This window comes from Giraffa tippelskirchi, chromosome 7, assembly GCF_054371585.1.
Source record: "Giraffa tippelskirchi isolate mGirTip1 chromosome 7, T2T-mGirTip1v1.2.pri, whole genome shotgun sequence".
NCBI classification, from domain to species: domain Eukaryota; kingdom Metazoa; phylum Chordata; class Mammalia; order Artiodactyla; family Giraffidae; genus Giraffa; species Giraffa tippelskirchi.
The window spans coordinates 129,761,966-129,782,702 of NC_137281.1; the positions used below are offsets into that span (position 1 = coordinate 129,761,966).

At 40.8% G+C, this 20,737-nt stretch overlaps 1 long non-coding RNA gene across 2 annotated transcripts in view; it reads right to left on the minus strand.

Moving 5' to 3' along the window:
* Nucleotides 1-20,737, minus strand: part of LOC145513373 (uncharacterized) — a 285,374-nt gene that overhangs the window by 252,720 nt on the left and 11,917 nt on the right. Inside the window, exon 3 of one of the 2 annotated variants that reach the window (XR_014059337.1) lies at nt 12,263-12,389. This is a non-coding gene — a long non-coding RNA (uncharacterized LOC145513373). Of the gene's footprint in view, nt 1-1,558; nt 2,650-12,262; nt 12,390-20,737 lie in introns of those variants that run through there. The other variant, XR_014059338.1, reaches the window with a different exon arrangement.

Below are 20,737 nucleotides of genomic sequence, written 5' to 3' on the forward strand. Positions count from 1 at the left end.
GTATATGGGATCAGTAAACTGCTGTCAGTATCATCTGTTCTGTTCAGTATCACATATTCAGTCCTCCCGGGAACCTTGGGGTAAGACTCTCTCTCCTACCCATGAGATTAAGAGAAGATGAGCAAAACAATAGCGTGAGTCTTTTTTTTTTAATTGGAGGCTAATTACTTTACAATATTGTGGTGGTTTTTGCCATAAATTCCCATGAATCGGCCATGGGTGTACATGTGTTTCCCATCCTGAACCCCCCTCCCACCTCCCTCCCCATCCCATCCCTCAGGTTCATCCCAGTGCTCCAGCCCTGAGCACCCTGTCTCATGCATCAAACCTGGACTGGAGATCTATTTCACATATGATAATATACATGTTTCAATGCTATTCTCTCAAATCATCCCACCCTCACCCTCTCCCACAGAGTCCAAAAGTCTGTTCTTTACATCTGTGTCTCTTTCGCTGTCTCGCATATAGGGTCATCGTTACCATCTTTCTAAATTCCATATATATGCGTTAATATACTATATTGGTGTTTTTCTTTCTGACTTACTTTGCTCTGTATAATAGGAATGCATGAGTCTTTTATAGTCAATTTTTCAAAATATCTGGAAGGATTTAGAGTCAGCTCTTAGCTTTCCAACATTTATATTTATAGCACATTGTAATTTACATTTACCTTGCCTGAAAAGGTTTGGTGGTAACTTTGTAACATTTTCTTACTTGGTTAATATTTTTGATATTTCCTGGTACTGATCTTTAACTCAGCTTTGCAGATAGTTATGTGTTGGTTCTGCATTATCTTGTCAGAACTTCTGGTTTTTAGCATTCATGCTGAAGATGACCAATAAAACATCATTATTAGGCAATACTATGAATTTCCTTCAAAGATAAAGGCCTTCTCCACAGCAAACCACTCATTTAGCCTGGAAAGGATGACATATACCTGGCAAGTGTGCTGCCACTGCTCTTCCTGTGCCTGTGGCAAGATCATTAAGCCAGCTCTCCACCTCAGAATCTCTTAGCATTCTAGAGGAAATCTGATTGTCATTTCTGGTCTAGAAACTCAGAGCTATCCGAGCCTTCTACATGATGCCCAAACTCTAAACAGAAATCAGGAGGCTGCCTCCCTCTCTCCCACCATTCTACTTCCAAAACATCTTTTGAATATATATTTTTGTCTTTTTTCATGTACCTTGTGAAAACTCTCATCCAGGTCTTTGGCAGGTCTAAGGTAGTCCATCAGATTCAAGGTGCAATGGGTCTTTCGGTCTCCAATACCTCTAGCTTCCCTCCATCCTCCACTCTGCTGCCCAGGCGGTATAGAACTCAGAGGTTATTTATGACTTTTTTGTCTTAAACATCTCCAACTGCGCCCTACTCTTATCAGGTAACACCCGAATCCCTTAGACTGGTAATCAAGACCCTTAAAAATCAAGCCCCAATCTGTCCTTTCATTTTAGACTTCAATCACCTAATCGCATGTATCCCCATTCCAAACTATTTCCCATACACCCCACATTAACCTAGCACCTTCATGCCATGGTACCTCTTTTTAAAATATCTATTTATTTATTTATTGGCTGTGCTGGGTCTCCATTGCTGTGCGGGCTTTCTCTAGCTGCAGTGAGTGGGGGCTACTCTCTAGTTGTGATGCGTGGGCTTCTCACTGCGGTGGCTTCTCTTGTTGAGGAGACTGGACTCTAGGGTGCTTGGGCTTCAGTAGTTACAGCGAGAGGGCTTAGTTGCCCTGCGGCATGCGGAGTTTCCCCAGACCAGGGATTGAATCCATGTACCCTGCATTGGCAGGAGGATTCTTAACCACTGGACCACCAGGGAAGTTCCTATGGTACCTTTATGAACACTACTCTCTACATGGCTTGCCCCTAATTCCTACCTAAAAGAAGTGATAGACCGAATTGAAATTACTAAAATTACACTGCAATGCAGGACGTTGACAACAAGTTCCCCATCCAGGGCCACACACAATTCCCTCCATCAGCCATGCCAGACATAACAGGTAGCTTTGAGTCTCAGCTGCTCCCAACAGATTTATTTATGTGATCTGCTTTATCAGTAAAAGTAACTATAAAGAAAAGTTCATCTATAACACATCATGAAATAAAAGTTGAATTTCCTTCATAGTCTTTTGAGGCTCAGCTTTGTGAGAATGACTCCTAGGACAGTATAAAGAACACCACCTCTGCATTCATTCACAAGGGCCTGGAAATGCTAGCTTTTTCAATTAGAAGAGATATTTTGCTTCTCTTGCCTCAGTTTTCTCATCTGTAAAAAGCAGATAAGTTACTTACCTCCTAAAAGTTCTGAAGGATGTAATGAAAAATTCCACACTATATACTTACACAGAACATATAAATGGTACTATTATTATGTAATTTCATAAGCTTATTTTTAATTTTAACAACTATCACAGGAATTTGTCTTAGAAAACTCTCTTTGATTGGAAAAAATACTTTAATAAATACCTGCTATAGAATATGGCTTCCCTCATAGCTCAGTTGGTAAAGAACCCACCTGCAATGCAGGAGACCCTGGTTCAATTCCTGGGCCAGGAAGATCCCCTCCCTGGAGAAGGGATAGGCTACCCACTCCAGTATTTTGGGGCTTCTCTTGTGGTTCAGCTGGTAAAGAATCCGCCTGCAATGAGGGAGACCTGGGTTTGATCACTGGGTTGGTAAGATCCCCTGGAGAAGGGAAAGACTACCCATTCCAGTATTCTGGGCGACTTTCACTTTCACCACAAAAGCCTCTTTTTTTTTGTTTTTTTTTTTACTTGTTTTTTCATATCACAAGAATACACCATTTGTGATGACCCCACCAGTGATTAGAATCAGAGGGTAGAGGTATTTTGCTATCTCCAGTGCCTGGCATCTAGTAAAAGCGGAAAGCTCCCTTACATATAGCCTGGTAACTAGGCTTCTGTTAGAGTTTCTTTCCCCTTGACAGTCATTTAGCTACATATTTCAGCCTAGAGAAAGTTTAGATTTTTGTTCCTGAAAATAGATGCTTTAAACAGAAGACACGGGAGTGTGGAGACTCACCAGGGAGGGAGAGGAGCACAAGAAGAGGGAATGTGCCCAAAACAAATTTCCCCCCCTTCATCCCTCTCTAAGGCTGGCACTGAGAAGATTATCATCTAAAGTAACGAGGACAAAGGAAGTGAATATTTATTGAGTATCTACCTCACTGATGGTGATTGCAGCCATGAAATTAAAAGACGCTTACTCCTTGGAAGGAAGTTTATGGCCAACCTAGATAGCATATTTAAAAGCAGAGACATTACTTTGCCAACAAAAGTCCGTCTAGTCAAGGCCATGGTTTTTCCAGTGGTCATGTATGGATGTGAGAGTTGGACGGTGAAGAAAGCTGAGCGCCAAAGAATTGATGCTTTTGAACTGTGGTGTTGGAGAAGACTCTTGAGAGTCCCTTGGACTGCAAGGAGATCCAACCAGTCCATCCTAAAGGAGATCAATCCTGGGTGTTCATTGGAAGGACTGATGTTGAAGCTGAAACTCCAATACTTTGGCCACCTCATGCGAAGAGTTGACTCATTGGAAAAGACCCTAATGCTGGGTAGGATTGGGGGTGAGAGGAGAAGGGGACGACAGAGGATGAGATGGTTGGATGGCATCACTGACTCGATGGACATGAGTTTGGGTAGACTCTGGGAGTTGGTGATGGACAGAGAGGCCTGGCGTGCTGCAATTCATGGGGTCGCAAAGAGTCGGACACGACTGAGCGACTGAACTGAACTGAACCTCACAAATGTACTTTGCTAGTACTTTATTATAATTAAAAACAATATTAGCTATCATTTAAAAGCTAAGCATTTGCTATACTTTGGCCACCTGATGCGAAGAACTGACTCACTGGAAAAGATCTTGATGCTGGGAAAAATTGAAGGCAGGAGGAGATGGGGACGACAGAGGATGAGATGGCCGGATGGCATCACCGACTCAATGGACATGAGTTTGAGCAAACTCTGGGAGTTGGTGATGGACAGGGAAGCCTGGCGTGCTACAATCCATGGGGTTGCAGAGTCGGACACGACTGAGTGACTGAACTGAACTGAACTGAGGCATTGTACTAATTGTCTTACATCTATTTTTTTCAGTTCATTCTCATGACAATGTTATGAAGCGTTATAGGAGATGGAAATAGGAAATAGAGGAGGAAGTAGAAGCTCAGAAAGGCTAAGTCATTTACCCTAGGTCGAATAGCTAGTTATCCTAATTCCAGCATCTGGAACATAGAAGCTGGAGCCACCTGACTTCAGTACCTGTGCTCCTTTCCAGGTATCACAGGACTTCTCAAAAGGCAAAGATCTCTGTGGGATGGATTGCCCTTTCTTATTAATCTTCATATACCCAGCCCTAGTTGGAGTCCCTCACTCATAGTAGGTGTTCAGTAAATGTTTATAGAATGAAAAATAGCAGAGAAAAGACTGGAGAATAGTATGGGGTGTTGCAAAGAAGCAATCGAGGAATTGAGAGAAGGGACAAATGGGTGTCCTTCATAATTCAGAGTGACACCACAGAACACACTGCACCATCCTTGGATGGCTACATTTAATGATGTCCACACCTGATTTACATGGTCAGAAATAAAGTCAACTGCAGCAACTGTCATTTTGTGAGCCTGGTCGGGCTCTTCATACCTGCTGATTTTCATTAAATGCTGTTTAGAAAAATAATTGTATGACTCTGCCCTGTTGGCATTAAATATAAATCGTTGGTTTGGCTGCTAAAATACAACATTTAAGGAGTGCAGAGGGAGGGGCAATTTAAAAAAATGCTTTAGCTGAAGACAGGAGCTACTAGACGGCTTCCCATCGCAATCGGCCACACGTGTGTGGCTTGCTCTGCTGGAGGCGCTGTGCTGTCCGTGTCACAGAGCCATCAGTCACGGATTATGGGCTGCAAGGGGTGCTTGGGTTTAATCTCATTTTTGAATGAATTAATATTATTAGTTTTGACAAATTAATGGTATTAAATGTGCAAGGTTAGTGTGAATTATGTCCACATCCACCTATTACTAGAGGTGCCTTATTTTTGTGTGTGAAAGCTTATTGAATCAATTCAGTGGAATCCTCTATTTTCTAAAATACTTCCTTTGAAGCCTTCAAAATATGGACGAGTATACCTATGGACAAGAGTTTCCTGATACAAATCAGTACTTAAGTCCATGCTATAAGGGGCTATACAACTGAGTCAACTGGATGAAGATATAAGTTTCTGGTAGTTTATCATTTATTACAGATAATAAACTGTAATCACTGGGGAAATGCTATCTTCTAGAAAAGTTTCAAGTCTCCCCTCCTGCTCTTTTCCCTTCCAATCAAAAAAAAAATCAGTGCTAACATATACACATTTCCTTTGCAGGGAAGGAAGGAAAGTAGGAAGGTAGGAAGGGAGGGAAGAAGGAAGAAAGGAAGCAAAACAGGCCCATATGCTTCTGTGTATCTTTTTCAATTTGAAATCTAAATGAAACACATATTGTTAGAGTATTATGTCAGCAAAACTAAATTTCATGCCCATGGTTGAAGTCAATTGCATATGAATGAGCCCAAATGATTTTTTAAATAATATTTTTGGACTTTCCTGGTGGTCCAGTGCTTAAGAATCCACCTGTCAATGTAAGAGACACGGGTTTGATCCCTGGTCTGGGAAGATTCCACATGCCGAGAGGCTACTAAGCCCCCGAGCCACAACTACTGAACCTGCACTCTACAACTCATGCTCCACAACAAGAGAAGCCACCACAATGAGAAGCTAACATACCACAGCTAGAGAGTAGCCCCCTTCACTGCTCTTAGCAATGAAGACCCAGAACAACCAAAAATAAAATAAATTTAAAAAAATTTTTAAAAGAGAAACAGTTAATTTTAGTACTATGTTTAACTCAATATTTTATTTCAACACATAATCAATATGAAAAATTTAGGTATTTTACTTTCTCTTTTTCAGATTAAGTCTTTGTTCCAGTATGTCTTGTATACAACAGTACATCTCAATACACAATAGCCATTAGTGGCCAGACTTTCTTTCTCCCAGTCCAACTTATCCTATTGACCAGATAATTTCATACCATGTCAATGTTTCAAAGTGTTTCCTTCCCCAAGTTATCCAATTTCTACTCATTTTATATCTTTCAATTTAATAAATATGTATTATTTAATACCGACTATAAAAAATGAAGGAAATATTTCCTACTTTTGAGCCATTTACCTGTTTGATGAAGAGTCCCCTACTCAGAGCTAAGGGCTCCTTCTCCCTCCCCATCATGTTTTATATGCACCTGCCTCACTGTAATTGTTGACCCTTCTGCATGCAGGGAATGGCTAGAGAGACAGAGCACCGATTCTGCTTATAAGATTTTTTCTTATTTACTAGTGATAAATATAATTTTGTATCACTGAGGCTTAAATTGGAAGAGGCTTCAGAAGGTGGGATGGTTAATTTTATGTGTCAACTTGACTGGGCCATGGGGTATCCAGGTATTTGGTAAAACACGATGATGTTTCTGTGAGGGAAATTTCAGATACAATTAACATTTAAATCAGTTGACTGAGTAAACTGAATTGCCCTCCATAATATGGGTGGGCCTCATCCAATCAGTTCAAGGTCTAAACAGAACAAAAGATTGACCTTCCCCAAGTAACAGAATTCTTTTTGTCTGAAGGCTTTTGAACTGAGCAGCTTCTTTTTTTGCCTTCAAACTCAAACGGAAGCATCAGCTCTTCCCAGGTTTCAAATCTGCTTGCCTCCAGATGGAAACTATGCCATCAACTTTCCTGCTGACTCACCAGCCTCCATAATTACATGCACCAATTCCTTATAATAAATAAATAAATATCCTATTGGTTCTATTTCTCTGGAGAACCCTGACTAATACAGAAGGCTTTTCATCCAACCTTCTCATTCTAGAGTTGAATCAACTAAGGCAAAGAGAGATTAGTGACTTGCTTAAGGTCACACAGCCAGTCAAGGATGGATCAGTACCAGAAATCAAGTCCTTAAATTCCTACTTTCAGTGCTCCTGCACACTGCACACATGTTGTACAGTTCCACACTGGCACACTCACACACACATTTTAAAAAGGGAAGCAACGTACTTCAATGAGAATTTTGCTTTTGTACGTAGCAGGAAATACTTTTGGAACTCAAGTCATGATTAGATAGTCCATCTGGAGGAGGGCATGGCAACCCACTCCAGTATTCTTACCTGGAGAATCCCATGGACTGAGGAGCCTGGTAAGCTACAGGGTCGCAAAGGGTCAGACATGATGTAAGCAACCTATCACGCATGCACAGTTACATCAAGAGAATTCATTAGCTAGGAGGCCCATTAAGGTTGGTGGTAAAACAGCTGTGGTTTTTCAATCAGTGGATAAACCTGGCTGGAACTGTGGCCGTATCAGTGCATCTGGGTTAACGATTGCATGAGTAAGCTGACCTGACATCTGAGGTTTCTGTTTGGCACATTCTCCTAGTACACTGGGTTCCAACCCAGAAGTGTCAGAACATCGAGAAGCTCAAGGGTCTATGTTAGAAAATAGCAAAGCTGGAGTGAGCCAGAGATACCAGCACAGAGGCAGCACATGACTGCTGAGATAGCCTCTCTTCACCAAGGTGGAGTGAGAAGAGTAGCCACTGTCTACTGGGTGCCATGAGCCAGACAGTCTGCTAAGCCTTCTGCTGGAATTAAATCATTTAATACAATAGTAATTCTGTGAGGAGGTGCTGTCTTTACCCCTTTTTTACCTGTGGTGAAACTGAGGTACACAAAGGTTAGGAAATGGTGGGTCTGGGGTCCAGCTCCAGTGGTCTGGCTGAAGAGCCTGTGCCTTTAACACACGGAAGCCTGGGCATATTTCCTCAGAAAACTTGAAGTTTTACATTTAATTCAAATATCTGACTTTCACCACTGTATCCTGGGTTAGAGTGAGGAGACCTGAGTTAGTTCTAGCTCTGCCACTAGTTAGCCACTTGCCCTTCGGGAAGCCACACCACCACTCTAGGCAACCATTTCTTCATATACAAATTATGTTGTCAGTTTAATTCCCGCAATCACATCTGGCTATGAAGTCCTATGGTCCTAATCCCTCATTTGGAGATTATCTATTTAAACCTTAGTTTTATCATTGTTGTTGTTGTTTAGTCCCTAAGTTGTGTCTGACTCTTTGAGATCCCATGAACTGCAGCACACCAGGCTCCTCTGTCCTTCACTATCTCCCGGAGGTTTGCTCAGATTTATGTCTACTGAGTCAGTGATGCTATCTAACCATCTCATCCTCTGCAGCCCCCTTCTCCTTTTGCCTTCAATCTTTCCCAGCATCAGGGTCTTTTTCAATGAGTCAGCTCTTCACATCAGGCGGCCAAAATATCGGAGCTTCAGCTTCAGCATCAGTCCTTCCAATGAATATTCAGGACTGATTTCCTCTAGGATGGACTGGTTTGATCTCCTTGCTGTCCAAGGGACTCTCAAGAGTCTTCTTCAGCACCACAATTCAAAAGTATCAGTTCTTCAGTGCTCAGCTTTCTTTATGGTCCAACTCACACATCCATACACGACTAACAGAAAAACCATAGCTTTGACTATGTGGACCTTTGTTGGCAAAATGATGTCTCTGCTTTTTAATATGCTTTCTAGGTTTGTCATAGCTTTTCTTCCAAGAAGCAAGCATCTTTTAATTTCTTGGCTGCAGTCACTATCTGCAATGATTCTGGAGCCTGAGAAAATAAAATCTATCACTGCTTCCACTTTTCCCCCTTCTATTTGCCACGAAGTGATGAGACTGGATGCCCTGATCTTAGTTTTCTGAATGTTGTTTTAAGTCAACTTTTTCACTCTCCTCTCTTATCATTACATAGATTCTTAAAATCTTTTTCCTTATATTCAGGAAAAAAATTTAATAATAAATAGATGATTTAACTAATTTGTGAGTAAAATTCCGAGGGTATATATTTTATCCTCTGAATGATATTTTAACATCATGCCCTTCTAATATTTTCAAATGGGATCATAAAAGAGAAAGGATTTCAGGTGGAATTTTTCTAAGAGAAGGCTGAGACATGTGTTAAAGGAAGTCCCCATAAAACAATGATTCTTTTGGGTGAGTAGAGACAATTGTTCATCTTCATGCTCTTCTTGTGTGTGTGTGCGCCAAAGCTGCTGCTTTCAAACTTGAGTCTTGCCAGTCTCAAACTCCTTTTCAGTGCTTCAGTAAAGATTCTGGGTGTTCTTTTTGTACCACACCTACCAACCCCCAAGTAGGTACTAATCCCCACAGTGACTAGCCCTAACCAATATTTAAGTGCTTAATTTTTTTCAAGCTCTGTTTGTTTTGCCCATGACACTAATTTATGGTTAGGTTATAACAATGGCTATTTAAATTGCTGGGGACTTCATTTGTGGGAGAGAAAAATCCCTCAAGTATTGTTTATCATTATTTTTGTTTTAAAATTCTTGCAGGATTTTCTCTCCACACTTTACCTCATTCTAGGTATTTTAGGAAAAACTAACAGTGAACTTGTCTGAGTAAAACTGCCCTGAGCTATTCTTTAAGTTAATTATCACTTCTTTTGGTTCTGTGAATGGCTGTTCAATGACACTGTCAGCAAGTGGAATGAACCAAATTACTTTAATTATGGAGTAATTGCACAGAGTGATGGTAATTAAATCTTGATCAGTTTAAGTGAGTGAATTAATTGCTCTAACTTGGAATGCACACCACAGCAAGGGGAGTTGTTTTGTAGTTTAATTAACACCATCCACTAAAGTCTTATCGTATCTAAATGTAGACAATTAATGAATTTGATATTATTCTCACCTTCATAAGAACTAGGACAGAATACATGCTGAGAAAGGTAGTGTACTAAGGGAATGACAGAAAACTTAATATTCTTGTCACTTGTATAGATATACTGGTGGCAATCTCTATTTTGCCTTCTGGAGAAATGTGCAAATAGGAATATTTCCATGTAATTAGCTTCTGGCCCCATTTCATTTTAACATTCCCTGATCTATGCAACAGTATACCTTTCCAAATTTGTTAAAGACTTAAATTTCTACCACCTGGATTTCATTGTGAATCTATACATCATTTACTTCCTTTTAGTTTAAAGGAGCACTGCCCTTATGAAGGTGTGCCTGGGGTCTTCATAAAATTTGATTATTTATGAATCACTTATAGGATATAGATTTCCACGCCTGTTTTATTATCCATTTCCCAGTCCTAGTAAATGCTTTATGTTTTTAGAGGAACTTTCCTGCCAAGATCTAGATAAGTGATGTTCAGCCTTGACCATAAATTAAACCTACAAAGCTTTAAAACATTATTCATGCCCAGGTAGCCCTCCAGAATTTAGAGGATAGACCCAGGCATGTTTCAAAAGCTCCTTAGGTGATCCTAATGTGCACCACAGGTCAAGAAACATTGATTTAGAAAGTTCATACAGCTCATCGATTAACTCTCAGAGGAAGATGGTATTATCACAAATTTTCAGGTGGAGACTCTCTGGTTTGGTCATGTGGTCACGACAGAATTTGAGGATTAAAACCTGCGCGTAATCCTTGGACCCTCTACTGATGCCTCTTAAGAGCTAATTCTTCATAGTTGTTTTACACCTGTGTGCTAGAATAAATCAAGTTGATAATTTCTAGTTTACAAACTAGAGAAGCAAAGAAAAGGAACATGATTTATTTAGCTAACTTGGGCATTGTCTTATTAAGCTCCAAATAAGAAAAAGATGTAGTGTTCTCAACCCCAAGACTGTTAATATGTGTGCATTTGGTTTCAGGGTCATTTCTTAAGTGTCAATGATGGTGGTAATAATCAAATAGAATTTGTTGGGGAAACAGCATTTGCTAGTTCAGCCTTGATTTGAGTAATAAGTAAGCTTCTCAGCATCGCCAAAGCCAGAACCTGAATCTGGTCTTCTCCGATTTCGAGGTCCACAGACATTGAGCCTCTCCATCATAGGCCATGGCTGAGACTCAACACCGAACAATGGGAACTTGACCCAAGGAAGAACGTTGGTTCTTGGCAATGTTCACACATGAGTTGACATGGGAGCTGGATTTTGAAAAGATAGAGTTTTCTATGTGGAGACGGAGAAAAAAGTTCCTAGAAGCCAAGGGAGCTGCCTGCACTAAAGGACACAAGTTTGGGAAATTGCACGTGGGCTTGCTATGACGAGAGCATATGCTGTGGCAGGGAGAGATGTGTTAAAGCCCATGGACCAAAATTATCGGAGAACCTACACCTGGGCATAAAGGGCAAATTTATTAGGCTCGTTGCAGCAAGAGAGAATGATCAGGGAAGATAAAAGGAAGTTATGAGGGATTCACTCTGGCTTCTGCTGAGCAGGTCTCAGCAGAAGGAGGGAGTAAGAAAGTGCAGACTTGTTCTGGATTGAGTGTCATCCAGAACAGGTGCTATTCAGTAGTTGGGTATTTGATAATGTGATCAACGTGCTGGGTGGACTAAATCAAGAGTTAACAGTGTTGTGGTAAAATTTTCCATGTTAGTTGGGAAAAGGGGATATTTAGTTGTCTCTGTGGTTGCAAAGCATCCTTGCCTGTTTTAGACAAGGTCATAGAGGGAAGCTGATTACTGTTCTGTGAGCAGTTTATGTACAGTTGAGGACATCACAGGCAAGCTGCTTCACATGTTTTTACTTTCTCAAGCAACCATGCCATTGATTGCCATTTTAAGGAGCTAGAACTTACATGTTAAGGAGTTTTTAAAAGTGAAATAACTTGTAAAGTTTCTGTTTGGGGAAGATCCCTCAGGTGGCTATGTAGAGGAAGGTTTTGAATGTGGCAAGATCAGATATAGGTGGTCCAACAGGAGTAGAGGAAAGAAAATACCCCGGGAATGTGGATAGAAAGAAAAGCGCTGCTAACAGATGCTTTAGGAGAAAAGAGAAAATGTGCTACCTAACAGTTCAGAGAAAAATAGCAACACAAAGCTACTGGGACAAATCACAGGATGTCTCTCTATCTCTATTGTTTTATTAGGAAAACTACTTCTGGGGGAAAACTGTAAAGGGTTTCCTTTTCCTTGAAAACTAAAACTCAGTGTTTACTAAATTCTTACAGGGTAAATAAAATTTCTTAGGCACCTAAAACTTGTTTCAGCTCTGGTAATGGCCCTACAGTAGCCTTTTCTTACCTCAGATGCGAAAAGTTTGCAATTTATTCTTCCTGGTACAATTCAGAGCAAATTGATAAAACACAGACATACCTGGCCCCAGGTTTTCTTGGGAGACGGACTCGGGTGGTCTAAGAATGTGAGTCCCGAACCAGCTGTCAGAAGCCTGAGCAGCAGATAGGAAGGACCAGTGGTAAAACAGTGTCAGGTCATCCAGTTCCTAGTCCCCAAGGAAAAGAGCAAATGAGCCATTCTGGAAAGACAACAAACTAGTAGAATATAGTAGAACCCTAGAAATTGGGAAGGAAAAAAATGGAGAAAAGAAAGAAAATTTTCTGTAATGTCAGGTGGGAGATTAGGAGTAACTGCGCACAAAGGAGAGGAGACCATCTTCTTTTTGGAAACAGTGCTAATTATACTGTTGTCCTGCTCTTCTTTTAATCCATAAAACTGTCATTTACTGATGTAAAAATGGACACATAGAGAAGACTCATGTAACAGAGGGGGAAATGAAAAGAAAAATGAAATCAGTAAAATAAATCATATAGTATTATAACTATTAATGACCATAAGATAGACATTCTAGCCATTTAGAAGGAAAAAGGATATGGAAAAATTCAGCCTTCCCTTTTAGTCTTGTCTTGTTTTGGGGAGACTGCCTTGAGTCACAATTCTAATCTGTGACAGCACAGTTACATAAATAGCTTTGAGCAGAGTGCTTCTTAACACTTACTCCATTTAACAGTACTCCATTTAACGTAAATATTTTGAAGAGCAGCCATTACTTTGAGAGCAACATTTCCTAAAACTCAGATATCTTATTTATCCAGTTCTTCCACAAGCCTATTCTGCAGATTAATCTTTTCTAAAAATGTTTTTTAAAGCCAAATGAAACCCTCAGAAAGTGAGGATACTATTAGTTCATGACCTTATGTTTTAGTGGAGAAAAAGTGGCTTTGCAACCCATAAAATGTGTTAATGTAGGGATAGAAATCTTTATCCTTCCACTGATACTAGGTCCAATCAATAGGACAGATTAGACCTAAATAATCTGACATTAGTATTAAAATATATTTTAAAACATGTGTATCCATTATTGGTACATTATGTATAGAGCTTTATTTCTTGGTATTAAGACATATCCTGACCCCAAAAACACTGAGCAGAAATCATGGCTATATGTGAAGTTGGGTACGGGATACAGATTATGACTTACATCACTTTTTCAATTAGTAGCAAAGATTTCATGGCCATTTAAGAACTGATTAGCGAGTCAATGGATTAAAAAGAGGGTACCTTGTGACATGTTTTGCTTCCCTGCCTTGGAATGTGTTCAACAGCAGTGAAGGACATCTGCCATGATCAACCAACACACCAGTGTTCAGATTTCACAACCAAACAATGTGGTAATGAGCACAAAAAGTGTGTCAAAGTCTCCAAAAAGCATAAAACAATTTTTACTGTAATGACAGAAATAGTTATAAAGAAATACTGAATTTTAAAAAGGCATAAATCAGTTCTATTAACAAATTGGAAGCAGCATTACAACAGCTATTTATATGGTTAAATTATCATCTGAAAATATGATTTTATGTGTTTAAAATGTATTCATTTTCCATTCAACTGCCTAGGTTTTTCTAGCATGTAATTATCAGTAAGTAACTCATTTCTTTAACATATTTTGTTTTGAGCTGAAAACACTAAAATCATGGCATCTGATCTCATCACTTCATGGCAAGTAGATGGGGAAAAAATGGAAATGGTGACAGACTTTATTTTCCTGGGCTCCAAAATCACTGTGGACAGTGACTGTAGCCATGATATTAAAAGATGCTTGCTCCTTGGAAGAAAAGCTGTGAGCAACCTAGAAAGCATATTAAAAAGCAAAGGCATCACTTTGCCAACAAAGTTTCATATAGTCAAAGATATAGCTATTTCCAATAGTCATGAACGGATGTGAGAGTTGGATCATAAAGAAGGCTGACTTCCGAAGAATTGATGCTAACTGTGGTGCTGGAGAAGACTCTTGGGAGTCCCTTGGACAGCAAGGAGATCAAACCAGTCAATCCTAAAGGAAATCTACCCTGAATATTCATTGGAAGGACTGATGCTGAAGGTCCAATACTTTGGCCACCTGGTGCAAAGAGCCAACTCACTGGAAAGGACCCTGATGCTGGGAAAGATCGAGGACAGGATGAGAAGGGAGTGACAAAGAATTAGATGGCTGGTTGACATCATCGACTCAATGGACATGAGTTTGAGCAAACTCCAGGAGACACTGAAGAACAGGGAAGCCTGGCATTCTGCAGCCCATGGGGTCACAAAGAGTCAGACTCAACTTATTGACTGAACAACAATTTTGAGCACCAGCCGTTCACTTTCATGCTGACAAACCCCATGCAGTAAATAGACAGCACACTCTTCCTGCTCTCGTGGAGCTTACAAACCACATGAAGAATCATTTAAGGTTAAATGGAAACATGTTAAGAAGATAACTCTGAAATATCCTAAGCCACAATATATTGCTTAAGTGTCAAATAAATGGCATAGATTGTATACATGCTCTCAAGCCATGGCAGGCAGGGAGTCCTTGTTGAATTGGAGTTCAAACTTTATGAGGAAATGAGTATTAAGCTGGTTCATAGAAGATGTACGGATAGGAGCAGGGGTGTGCTGGTGGGCTTGGGTAGCCTGATTTGTAGCATCTGCAATTTCCATAAGTACTCCCACCATGGTTGACTGAAAGCTACCAACTTGATTTTATTGAATGTGAAGTGGGAGAGTGCTGTGTTGTGCTTAGTTTCTCAGTTGTGTCCAACTCTTTGCGACCCCATGGACTGTAGCCTGCCAGGCTCCTCTGTCCATGGGCATTCTCCAAGCAAGAACACTGTAGTGGGTTGTCATGTCCTCCTCCAGAGGATCTTCCCAACCCAGGGATTGAACCCAGGTCTCCCACATTGCAGGCGGATTCTTTACCATCTGAGCCACCAGGGAAGCCCAAGAATACTGGAGTAGGGCAGGAGAGAAATGTTCACAACTGGCTCTTGTGAGCCAGTGCAAGCTGATATTGATACCACTGAATACATCTACAAGTGATGAAGATTCATTCAACAAGTATCTGAAAAGAAGAAAAGGCTGGTATGGTTTTTGAGGTCTTCCTAAAAAGTAAAATAGCATTTTTGCCTTAAATCTTTTCCCTTATCAACCCCCAATTAAAGCACAGTCCTAATTATAAATTGAATACTTTTGAAAGCTACAGAAAGCTCTTTCTTATTAAAGGTGCAATGCTGACCTATCACCAGCAATGCCTTTGAGGTGCTTTTCCCAGGGGTGATGGTGGTAGTCTTGCCCTGATCGATTTACCCCTTCTTTCTCAGTATCTCTTATGAACAGGACACACATTTTGCATTTCTTATTAGCAGGACCATGGGGCACAGATTAGAAGTGCAGGCTGTGTTCCTAAAACAGATCAAAGTTACACACAACCACAAAATTAGACTGGATTTAAAACTTGGTAGAACTTGGCTAATTTGCTCTCTCCCTCAGCTGTAAGTTTGAAGTGTTCGGTGGGGACCCCAAGTCTTGATCTCATCGCTCAGGAAATGTTAAAATGCCTCTAGTGAATCTGATTTTAATTCACCATGACTGCTAAAACGGAAGCTTTGATAACTAAAGGAGTGGCAATTTCCTATGTGAAATCAGAGCTCATAGGAGGATATTCTGCAGCAGCTTCTTTGGATATATATGTGGATCCAAAAAAGAACCTAACAGATACTTCTAGCAACTTTCCAAGTGCAAATGCATGGCTGAGGGGTTAAAGAGGCAAGTCATTCATTTGGTTCTAAAAGGATTAGAACAGACTTCATTTTCCTTGCTTCAAACTTTGCCTCCTTTCTTTCCCTTTTATCCCTTTTATTTTCTCCAGCCCATCCCGTGGTGGCTACCTCCCCCCCATTCATGGCTCTGATTAACAGACAACCTCTAAGCTTACAAAAACAGCTCTTGAAAGAACTATTCTGATAGTTGCTGGGATGAGACTGCTCAATGATCTCTAGCAAGAATCAGGAACACCCAGAGCAATCTCTGACCATTTGCTGCAAGGAAAATTTTGCAACACTTAGAGATCAAGAAAATTGCAACCTGGGCCAGACCACAAGGTCACATACTCCTTGCTTCTCAATTTATTAGATGCCAATACTGCTTCATTTTCAAGAGTTTCTGGGTCTTCAGGGCCAGATTTGCATCAGCTGAACAAAGCCTTTAACCTCTATTTGGATCACCTGAATGATTTCTTTTTCCCTCCAACACAACAAATATTTTTTGAGCATCTCCTCTGGCCAAGCACTAACCTTGATGCTTTGGGGACACAAGTGAACAATACAAAGAAAGGACACCTACCCACATGGGGCTACATTCCCGCTATCCACAACACCTTGGGCTTACTGATTTTTGGATAGGACAGCAGGTTTATATAGGGGAGCCAAAAGTAAAACTGAAAGAAAAATTCTAGGATTCTAGACCCATTGCCCATTCCCTGAATATTGTTTACATACACAGTAGTCTCACTGATGTCTCATTTTCATTCTAACTTTGAATGATGATCTGACTTTTTACACTAGACTTTCCAAGAAAAGGTGAGGTGAGAGATTGAAAATAAAACGCTTAACTTATCTGACAGAAGGAATTGGGAAGTTAAATACTTAAGAAAGACTACTGATTTCTTTGAGAGTAACATAAAGCACACAGCTCATACTGTTTCATAAGAATTACTAGGGCAATAAAGGACTACTACCAGATAGTCTTTTATTGTCTAAAATTGCTGATACACTGTGATAACAAAGAGTGGACTTTTAGTTGGTTTTATTGTTTTTAGATTTTCACCAGAGAACACACCTTCCTTTTACCTGCACCCCAGGGTAACCACTCTCTCTGCCCCTTGGTACACCATGGCTCTTCCTTCAACTATTTTCTTAGGTTCATCTCATCTGTCATATCTTTTTGACCAACACCTGTCAAGCCAACTCCTAGTCTGTGAAGATCTCCTGTAGCCACCATACTCTGTCCATCTTCACTAGCCCTTATCTAAACACAAACTTAAATGCTAATTACTCCGTTCTGTACATCCTGTTCCTCCTCAAAGAGAACATAACAAGGACAGATCTGGGTCCAGCATCCATCACTTGCTGAATGACCTAACCAGTGCACAGTTACTGTTTAGCTGGTGGTGGAAGAGGTTGGAGATGGCGATGTGCTGACCAATGTCCCCAAAGGCCCTACTTCTCTTGCAGAGGGAAAGCGTCCCAGCCTGACCCAGCCTGACTGTGCTCCCTGCAGAGATTCAGCTCTGCGTGTCCAGCAATGTCTAATGAGTGCAGGTGGGGCAAAAAGGAAGTCAGGCCGCTAAGTATGACCTGGTAAAAAACATTTAAGGAATAAAGGGCAGAATACACTTCTGAGTACAGGTAAGGACTTGCGCCTGGGTCAGAGGGAGAAAAAGGAAGAAAGTAAAAGCTTAGTAAGTCTTTGGAGCCCAAGTAGTGCTGCCATAAGAACAGTGTAACAAAATTCATCTCCCAAAAGGCTGGAACTCTGCCCATCTTTGTCATGAGCCCTTGTGTGGTCTCCAGAACATGGTAGGAGCATCATGAGGAAGCAGTCTGATGGGGGAAAAACAGCAGTGTTAGGGGCCTGCCAACCAAATGGGGCCTTGTGGGGTGGCTGAGCCCAGCATGTGTCACCTATTAATGGTAAAGAAAAACCCTAACATTTACTGAAAACATACCTTGTTCCAAACACTAGGCTAATGTAATTTAGGTATGTTATTTATTTACTATTCACAATCCATTGAAGTAGCTTGAGGTCTCAGATACAATGCAACAGAACAAGGATGGTAACAGACTGGATTTGTTCAAGAACACACATGAGCAGCCCCCCAACCCCATCCCCAGGAAACAGATGTTTGTGGGGTGATCTCTCAGGTGCTAAATATTGGGATGAGTTTTTCTGCTATTTTAATCAAAGCCCATTTGATTTCATTGGCTGGAGAGATCGCAGAAAATTCTGCTGTTTTTAATCAAAGCCCATTTGATTTCATTGGCTGGAGAAACCTCAGAAAACACGAGTGACAATAAAATAACCATACTGGGTTAAGGAGAAGATAGATAATCACAAATCACAAATAAACAATGTAGTCCTAGCTCAAATATCCAAAGAGATGGAGCTGTGCAGTGCTGATGTCCCCAGAGCAGAGATATAACTAGGGAGATACTGATTAGCACTGATGGCTGGCAGACTGCTGTTCTGGTAAGATCAAACAAAGGAAAGAGAAGCCTTAGGGGTATGTATGGGAGGAGAGGGGCAGCCTCTCTCCCTCCTCCTCTCTCTATACCACCCCTGGGAAAGGCTAATTAGCCAGGGCCTATTACTAGGCTCCTTAGCTTACAGGTAGAGGAGTGATTCTCAATCTAGGCTGAACATTTGAACCACCTAAGGCTTTAAAATACCCTGCTTCGTTGACCCTCCTCAGGGAGTATCTTTTAATTGGGCTGCAGTATGGTGCAAGAGGGGAGGCGGAATTGGGATTTTTCTAAACTCCTTCAGGTGATTCTTACGTGCAGCTGCCAAGGTGCCAAGTTTGAAAACTGTGGATTAGAGCAAGCCCTGATGGGAGTTAATTGTACCTGATATTTATTGAGCAACTACTATCCCCAGGCACTGCCCTGGGCCCTTTACACGGATCCTTTCCAGGACTTAACATCTGACTTGCAGATAGGTATGCTCATCCCCCTTTGAGAAGTGAGTACACTCAAATCAGTCATAGACAGTCTATCCCATCTGCCTGCCCCCAAACCTCATCCTTTTCTGGTCTAACCGCCGCTTTCCTGGAAGGACAGTACCATATTTAAAACACTGAAAAGAGAACTAGAGAGAGACCGGAGATGCTCCTCTCAAACATTCTTCATGAGAGACTGTGAAGACAAGAAGAGGGCTCTCTGATACCTTTTCTGCCAATATCACAAATTGTCCTTGAACCTAGGTCTCCTTCCCTGCATCTGTGCTGCATCGCCTCTGGAAAGGTTTGCTTCTGAAACTGTTAGTTACTTCATCTTTTTTGTTCTGATGATGGCACCATGCTAGGTGCTAAGAGATCTACCAGGAAGATAGAATATGCAGTGCTTGTCTTCAGGAGAGCGCTTGTGGAGTTGAGTAGCAATTCTTAAATAAAACTTCTTTGAAAGAGTATTGAAGGGCAAGTATTTGAAAGGCTAGTAAATTGCTCTAGCCCCTAATTATTTAAAATGAGGTTGTCAGGGACTTCCCTGGTGGTCCAGTGGTTAAGATTTTGCCTTCCAGTGCAATGAGTATGCACTCAATCCCTGGTCTGGGAGCTAAGATCTCACATATCTCACAGCCAGAAAACCAAAACATAAAACAAAAGCAATATTGTAACAAGTTCAATAAAGACTTTATAAATGGTCCACATCAAAAAAAAAAAAGCTTTAAAAATAAAATATGGTCCTCAGACTAGCTGCACCAATATCCTGTGGGAGGTTGTCAGAAATGCAGAGTCTGAGGCCCTACCCCAGACCTACTGGTTCACAATCTGTATCTTACACAATCCCCAGGTGATAGAATATTTACACATTAAAGTTGGAAGCAGTGGTCAGGAGCAATATTGACATTACGTCTGTCCCACTTTGTTGCTTTAGGAACATCTGTTTTATCCTTTTTCCTAAGAATGTCTCTCATACACATTTTTTAAAAAGAGCATAGCTGCAAATCTCCAATTCTTCCTGCCCTTCTTAAAGCACATGAAGCCATGATGAGCAGAGAACTGGGATCTTGTTCATAACTAAGTCTTTTGTCAGGTCTCCTTATATGGCCCCAGGTGCCCTGGCACAGCTGCTGATATTTAGTTACGTTCTGCACCAGCAATTCTAGCATTTGGGAAGTGAAATTCCTTTTTCTCTCTCTGGCTTATGAAAGCCTAGGGCAAAGGAGGTGAAGAAAGGGGAGCTTGGAGGAAATCAGCCTTGAAAGTATCAAGTGTAGCAGCGAGGTCATACCATTTTCATTTTAGGTCCTGGCGTTTCATTTAGGCCTTGGCAAGCTACCTCTTTAAATGGAGATGTGAGAATTTCTTTACCAAGGCCACAGACAAAGGTTTGTAGTTCTAAAGGGTTCAACATTTGACTCACAAGTCCTTATACTGAGTTACACCCTAAACAGAGCTTGTGCTCTGTTCTGTGTTTGGAATGATAACTCTCGAAATGTCAAGAGAAGTCCTCTCAAGCATGATCTTCAGACACTGGTAGTATTAACTGTTCCATTTAATAAGGGAAACGCAGCCCCACCATTCCTGACATGGATACAATTTTCATTTAGTCAAGTAATAAGGTGAATCACGTTCTCAGATCCCAGATCTCTTCTTTCATAAACCCATTCTGTTCCTTGTTTTAGCATTGAGAATAAAAGACCTACCTTTGCTATTGAACAGATTCACAAGCAAAACCTACTCAAAGCAGGGAATGAATTTGCACATATTGGGAAACTCTTTTGGAGTTTAAG